At 42.0% G+C, this 7,361-nt stretch overlaps 1 long non-coding RNA gene across 1 annotated transcript; it reads left to right on the top strand.

Moving 5' to 3' along the window:
* Positions 1 to 133: 133 nt before the first annotated feature.
* Positions 134 to 5,442, top strand: LOC120703938. The gene is made up of 2 exons (XR_005687321.1): positions 134 to 4,399; positions 5,102 to 5,442. It is a non-coding gene; the product is annotated as an uncharacterized LOC120703938 (long non-coding RNA).
* Positions 5,443 to 7,361: the final 1,919 nt, after the last annotated feature.

The following is a 7,361-nucleotide window of genomic DNA, read 5'->3' as shown; positions in this document are numbered from 1 at the left end:
GGGTCCAAAATGAACATCCGATGGAAACAGGCCCATCTAAGCGCGGGCTGCCCCGTCCGTCCAGCGAGAGAGGTCCGTGTGTGGACCAGAAACGAAGCGAAATCCTCCTACTACTCGGCACACCGAGTCCGCAGGCTTTCTCTCGCTCGCTTCCCCCGCATCCTCGTCGACGCCCCCCATGGCCACGGCCGTCTCCCTCCCGCTCCCTCGCCGCGCATCCTCCTCCGCTCCCGTGGCCGCCGCCCGCCGCCCCGGGTCCCCGTCGCTGCGCAGGCGGCGGCATTGCGCCGTCGTCACGCCCGTCGCCGCAGCATGCAGACCTGACGCAGACGAGGAAGGCTCCGGGCCTGGGCGGCGGCAGGTGCTCGTGGCGGGTGCCGCCGCGGCCGCCGCGTTTGTTACCCGGCCCAATCCGGCGGCATGTGAGTTGCCCTTCCAATTTACGATCGCCTTCAAATGCTCGCCTTCTGCAGTACCCACTCCACTTACTTAATTTGCTGGTCACATTTCACTTGGAATATGGTTTATTTGGTCAAAACTGAGTGCCATTCTGATCTGCTATAGTCGCAGCAGAGTCTAAGAAAGGGTTCCTGCCTGTCGTGGACAAGAAGGCTGGTTACTCCTTCCTAGCGTCAAACACCAGCCGCACTCTCCTGAGTCCTAATCCTATCAGAACAGGACATGCGAGACAGCACATCTTATCCCGTTGGGAATGGGATCAATCTGCAGCGCGGTCCGTCCAAACGGAACGTTCAGGTGCTGCAGCGCAGGGTCTAGAACTCTAGATGCTTCATTTATTCGGATCAGTTTATGGTATTTGTGCTTGGACTGACGTGCCGATGCGATCCGGTCGAATCGGAACGCGTCCATTTTCATGATGAGAAGCTTTTACGACGATAATCGCAAGTGCAAAACGCGTGTCAGACGAAGGCGCAAGCTGGCCAGTTCCCCTTCCCCATATATATACTGCACTTTTTCTTTCTCTTTTTTGACAGAGAGATCAAATCCTAGCCGTTGACTAACATAATGGTCTTATTTTTCTAACAGATTTACTTCTTTTAAGGTGACTTATTTTTTGTATTTGTGTAAGTCGATTGCGAGCATTCGATCTATGGCCAACCGGGCCTGCTTTCTCTATCTTGCGTTGTACGCCGAGTGGGTTGGTGGTAAGTAGTTACCTGTTTGTTTGTTGTCCATTCAACCAGTGTATCGATCCACTCTCTCGTCCTCCCGTTCTTATCCATTCCTGTTCGCCTCCATGCGCCCACGCCGCTGAGCCTCGCCGAGCCGAGAACCCACCCGCCGCCCCTGTGCTTGTGTTGCCCCCGTGCTCCTCACGGCTGCCTCCGCCTGTTCTGTCCCCGCCCCGGCCGGCGGGAACTCGGGCCTCCTCGCCGCGGCCGGAGAGAAATGGCGACGGCTGCAAAGCCGCCCGCGCCGGCGGCGGCAGCGACAGGAGCACGGCGGAGTACTCCGGTTGGTGTACCACCTCGGTGTCAACTCCATCGGCCATGAGTACCTTCCTCATCAACTTCTTCCTCTCCCCTGTTCTCTTGTTCCTTTCTCGTGAGGAGCAGTTAGACTGATGATTTGGGATTTGTTAGGGGTCGAATCGAGATTGTAGTTGTTCGATGTTGAATTGAGATGTATGTGGCTTGGATTTGAGGATTATCTATTGATTAGGGTTCCAGGTTCAGGGTCTTTGTAGTTATTGAACTGAGATTGTCGAGTGGGGAGTGGGGTGTGAATCGAAGACCTAGGCTGTTGTGTCATCGACCTCGATGACAATTAATCTCGAGCAGTCAGGTTTCAGATGTTGGGATTCAGATGTTGGGAATTCTCTTCCCCTGTGTCTGTCCATTATCCCCCATGTTATTTAATGAGTATAAGTCCTGTTGTTCTATCAGTTCCCCACTTGTTTTTGGAAATTTGATCTTTGTTTTTGGACGCTTACTTCAGAGTTGTTTTTTTACAGTTAATTCACACCATCATGTGTTGTTTGTCTTATTTTCCATGCCTTTAAAATGGCATCACCGTGATCATAAACCTATTTCCATGTGCATTTAAATACTATTTTACTTATGTTCAGGATGTGTATGGATCTGTTTGCAAGATGTGTACACCTCTCATTGCGGTTTTGGTTAGGCTTACATGTGGTTTTGAATCCTGAACACCAGTAAACCCTAAACCAGTGCTCGTGATGCACTAACTGATCTTAAATGTTGTATTTTATATTTTGGCCACCTGATCATCTGTGCTTGTAATGAACCAACATTGACCTCAAATATCTGCAGTCTGAAAGATGTTGTCAAGGTTGTAGTTTTATTTGCCTTTTGTTTTCATCAGACTAGAAGTTGTCAAGGTCAGAGTTTTATCCGCAGTTTGGCTTAGAGGAAGTACCAGGTGAAGTATGTTTGCCATCTATTTATCTCCTACCCCTACTTGCATTGGCTTGAAATATCTGAAGTGTTGTATTTAATCTGTCTAGTCGAATTTGATATTTTGCCAAGCTGCAAGCTGTGTGTAAGCGGCCTACTCTTATTCAACTGTTATCTGTGAGAAATGTTGTCAAATAGACCATGAAATTTGATGTTTTCTTTTGTTCAGCTGTCAAGCTTCTTAAAAATACACTTGGTGTCTCTTGTTTTCTGACTGTATCTCACGATTTATTAATTTGAGTAAAAGAGATTTTTTTTTGCAAAACTTCTTGCATAGCTATTACTATCGCTATTTTGCCAGCGGAGAGTGTTCCTTTCTGTAGCTAGATTTTTCTTGTATATGCTAATTAGCAGACTATATCTCTTAGATTGGCTCCCTCTGGATGACTTCAAGGTCTGTCACTTATCTGTACTAAACAATTCATTTTTATTTAGACATTTGTTTCATCCACCAGGCTATAAGCTAACATGTATTTGATTGTTGGTCTAGTAGTTTATAAGTTGAGGAACTACCAGGTCCAGTTTTTTTTATTTGGCATCTATGCTTGTGATGCTCCATCTTTTACTTGGATTATCTACACTCTGATCTGAAATGTTTCATTTAATCTGGTCAATTGCAATCTATATATTTTTGCCATCCTTTTGCTTTCCGACTCTGAGTGGGGATTCGTTAAATATTGACAAATACAACAATATTTACCTAGACTTGAATTGTTGTGATATATATAGATTGCTTGCAACCTCGCTAATTCCTTCTCAAATTATCATCACATCCAGTGGATCCTTTACTCTATTTTGCAATATATAGTTTGTACATACAATTAACACTATAGTTTGCCCTGTCTGATTTCCTGAGTCATGTAGCACTACTGCAATTAGAAGTAGTGCATTTTGGTCCATGTGAACTCTTTCAAATACGCTACTCTATGACTGAATGTTTTTGCTTTCCTGCCTGTCCTATCCCTTTTATTGGTTACTCATTCCAGGTTGAAAACATCATTCATTGAAATTTTGAATTACAAATAGCTTATACTAGAATTACAACCTGACTCATTATTGTAATTTTCTTGGTTGTTACTGTAAAATGTTAGAGCAGCTTGTATTTTGGTTACTGTAATTTTCTCACATCAGTTCTTCATATAGCTGTATTTGGGATAGGTTGTGGAAACATGATTGTTGATATATCCAAATCACATTGTGGGAGAATATTTGAAGTAGGGCCAATTACATTGCTAAATGTTCTTTCATATTAGCTTATTCAAATTGACTTTTTGCAACACCAGTTTCCTATTTAGCAATCTGACCATTCTCTGTGTTCCATAACCTACCAGATTGGTTCCTCTTCCTATGTCCATTATATTTTTATGACAGTAACCCATGTCTCGTGTTAAGTATATAGTGTTGAGTCTTTGTGTATCTTTCTATTTTAATTAAGTTAGCAGTCGATGAGCTATTTAGCTGAACATGTCAGTGTTGTTAGCAGCTCCTAGTCTTTAGGGAGTGGAGTCAGGAGAGCCACTTGTTCTCCTCAAGATGTATCCTTAATTTTTTAGAGGCCATCATGGCCATTAGCATCTTCCACTAAGGCCTTCTTTTACCGTTCTATATGTAAGAGAACAAGATAATACCAAAGTTGTGGTTGCAACAAGAATACTAGTGTGTCTTACTCTTTTCGTTTGGTGAGTTGAGAGCTTAAGATTTATTGTGGACTCAATCTGCAAATACACCCTCCTTAGTGTTGTAATTTTGTAGTTTATTACTATCAAACATAATAGTGAGCAATACTTCACTAGGATTTTAGATGCCAAATATACCCAAGTATTTTAGTTTCTCCCGGACCTGTTACTTTCTAGGATTGCAGGAATGATTTTAGATGCCAAATATACCCAAGTATTTTAGTTTCTCCCTGACCTGTTACTTTCTAGGATTGCAGGAATGGAGTTGATGAGTTGAGAACTCAGGTAAAGAACTTCTCCTTCGTTGCAAATATTCATCTTAGAATTTAGTATGCTTTTTAATGTTATATGAACATACTTTGAGTTTAAAGTTTTTTCTGAACATACTTTAGTTTCAGAGTTTTGCATTTTTAATTTGGTTACCATAGAAGCATTTTTTAGAGGCCAGGGGATTATTAGTTTGATATATTAACTCTTAATTTTGTTAATGAGTAGTATGGTCTTACATAAAGTATTTGTTCATTGTGGTTGCTGATTGGTCACTTTGGTTTTTGGTTAATTAGCACTCCTGATCAATGTCTAGAAAACTACAAGTAACTTATACTAGAATTACACTCTCGTTTAATACTGTAATTTTCTAGTTTTTAGCTTTAAAATACGACATATTGTATGCTATACATGTGAGAAGGCAGAGGGTCAAGCTTTTTTTAGAATGATATCTTTTTTCCCTATTTCTACAGTGCTAGCTTTGTGTGTACTGATCCTGAAGTTCAGTTTCCTGCTGCTACAACTGAATTCGTTTCTTCTGCCTGATGTATTCTTTTTTTTTTTTGCTCATGGGCACGGATCTTACCCTGAACCCAGCTGATTGCCCATGACATTTTTTCCCCTTAAAATCAGAACATTATGAAAGTGATTGTAGCAATGTTGTACTTCAACTCTATGGATTTCTTTGTCTGTCAGTTTGTCTGATGTTCCATGTTTCAGTATTTGCAGGCTACACAGCCATGTTTTGACAAGTGCATTGAGAAGAGGTACACCTGATTTTATACAGACAAGTGCACTGAGAAGAGGTACACCAGATTAAATATGAATTGTATGTCTTTGATCTTGTTTAAATTAAGAATTTCATGTTCCTATTTTTTGTCATAATAGTTTCACTGAGCCCTAATTTGATCAAAGTTGACTTTGATTTTCAAGTAAAGGTTTTGTTTGTCAGTGTCATAGGGAAAATTTGTATTGCTCTATGTAGCTCCTTTACATGTATTCCTATATGTGGTTGTTGTTTGGTCATTTTTTGGTTAATTAGCACACCTGATCAATGGCTAGATGTGGCAGAACTGCCCGACACAAACCGGCTTAAGTGTGCTAACCATAGTTGCAAAGGCAATTAGGTTTAACTCGCACCGCAGACGGAGCACATCGGTAGTCTGTCGGGTAAAATCCCGATGAAACCACTTAAACCTGGATCAAACAAAGCAGCATAACTCACGCGACGGCGAGTTCAGAGATTACAACACCTCACAATATATTACACCACAGAGTTTAACATAATAGTAGAATTACAAACCAAGTTCCAAATTTAACAAAGTACTTTTCGTAAAGCCAACATAAAAGGAAAACACCAGAGTTCTTTATTGCAGTGAAAATACTACACGATATCTAACGACGGTATGGGTGTCACGATGAAGCCCGATTCGTGACATCACTCGATCTTGTCATCGCCGGCCGGGGACGTATCCCACTCCACGGACCAACCAGGCGGGAGAGTGCAAGGCCAGGTCAGACTGGCAAACATGTCCTCCAAAGTATCTTCTGAAACAAATTGAGCCACAAGCAAGACTAAGTATACTAATACTCAGCAAGGCTTACCCGACTAGGATATACTTAGTCCTTTAACTAGACATGCAAGGTTTTTAGCTTGTGGGGGTTTGTTTTTGCTGAAAAAGCGAAAGAGTGTGGGTCCTTATTTTCAAATTTTAGCTTCAGGATTCTAGTTCAATTAACCGTTCTACATTAGCACCTATCCAATAACATACATGGTGTAAAACAATTATTTTTCATCATCCAACAATATTCATCATCGTACATATTCCACTTATTACTCTATGTGACAGAAAGGTTAAGCAGTCTCAATAACCGGTGAGAAACGGACGTTTCAAATCGAATTTGTTAACCTGGCTAGGCATACCTAAACACACGTCACGTGGTTACTCCCAGAGTCACACGTGCAACTTTTCCCTTCAATTCCCGCTTCACGGAATAGGCCCACCGCCCTCGACTACAGAGCCCGGCTCTGCACCCGTCATTAGCTAGATGAGAACGACGTCAAGATGGTGGGGAGTATATTCCGGCCGCGGTTCAATCCAGTACTTAAGCATACCGATTACCATATTCTCGGCATGTGATTAGTACGTTCAAACGCTTAACCACCACTACCACACACTGCGGCCTTATCACTTTTCACTAAACAGACGGGGCATCCCGAGTATCACGACCCCGCCCGTAGACCTTATAGTTGTATCAAGTAGTAAACAACCAACTCCTATAATTTCTCGCGAGTGACAGGAAATCACTTGACTTCTACCGAACCATTAGCATAGCTAACTAGCGACCTACCCATACTAGTGTTCAAGCATCGGTACCTAGAATCATGCAACTAAGGTTCCAGTCAACTCCTGTAAACTTAAATGCACAAGTAAATAGAAACAATAATAAGTGGCATAATTTAAAATAGAAGGATGTGCTCTAGGGCTTGCCTTCTTGAACTGAGTTAGTTTCCGAGGCTTCTGAAGTCGGGTTCGGTTTCTCGATGGCGTCGGCGAAGTTCACTTGAACTTCTACGGGACCTTCTTCCGCTTCAGGCACCAGCTCGTACGTACCGTCAGCGAGAGTAGTCGTATCTATATGCGATGCAAGAACAATATTATAAACACACTCATATCACGATAAAGTTGTAGTCTAACAAATAGCAAACAATCGTGTCACATGGGCAATCGTTTATAGAGTAGTTAACTAACAATTCTAACTACCCAAGGCATCATGATCAATAGCACAAAAGAACTATACTAACTTCACCAAACAAGTTGAAGTGGTTTCCTATAACAAGTAAAACATGGTTTGCTAATAAATAAACAAACCAACACACATTCCGTAATAAAAATCAGCAAAAAATTATATCAAAAATAAGGTAAACGGAACAAGCTATCCTGCAAATCTCTTGCCAAAACTTGTAGCCAATAATTCA

This window comes from Panicum virgatum, chromosome 4K (assembly GCF_016808335.1).
Source record: "Panicum virgatum strain AP13 chromosome 4K, P.virgatum_v5, whole genome shotgun sequence".
In the NCBI taxonomy this organism is placed as follows: Eukaryota; Viridiplantae; Streptophyta; class Magnoliopsida; order Poales; family Poaceae; genus Panicum; species Panicum virgatum.
This window is presented reverse-complemented; position numbering and strand designations above follow the sequence as displayed.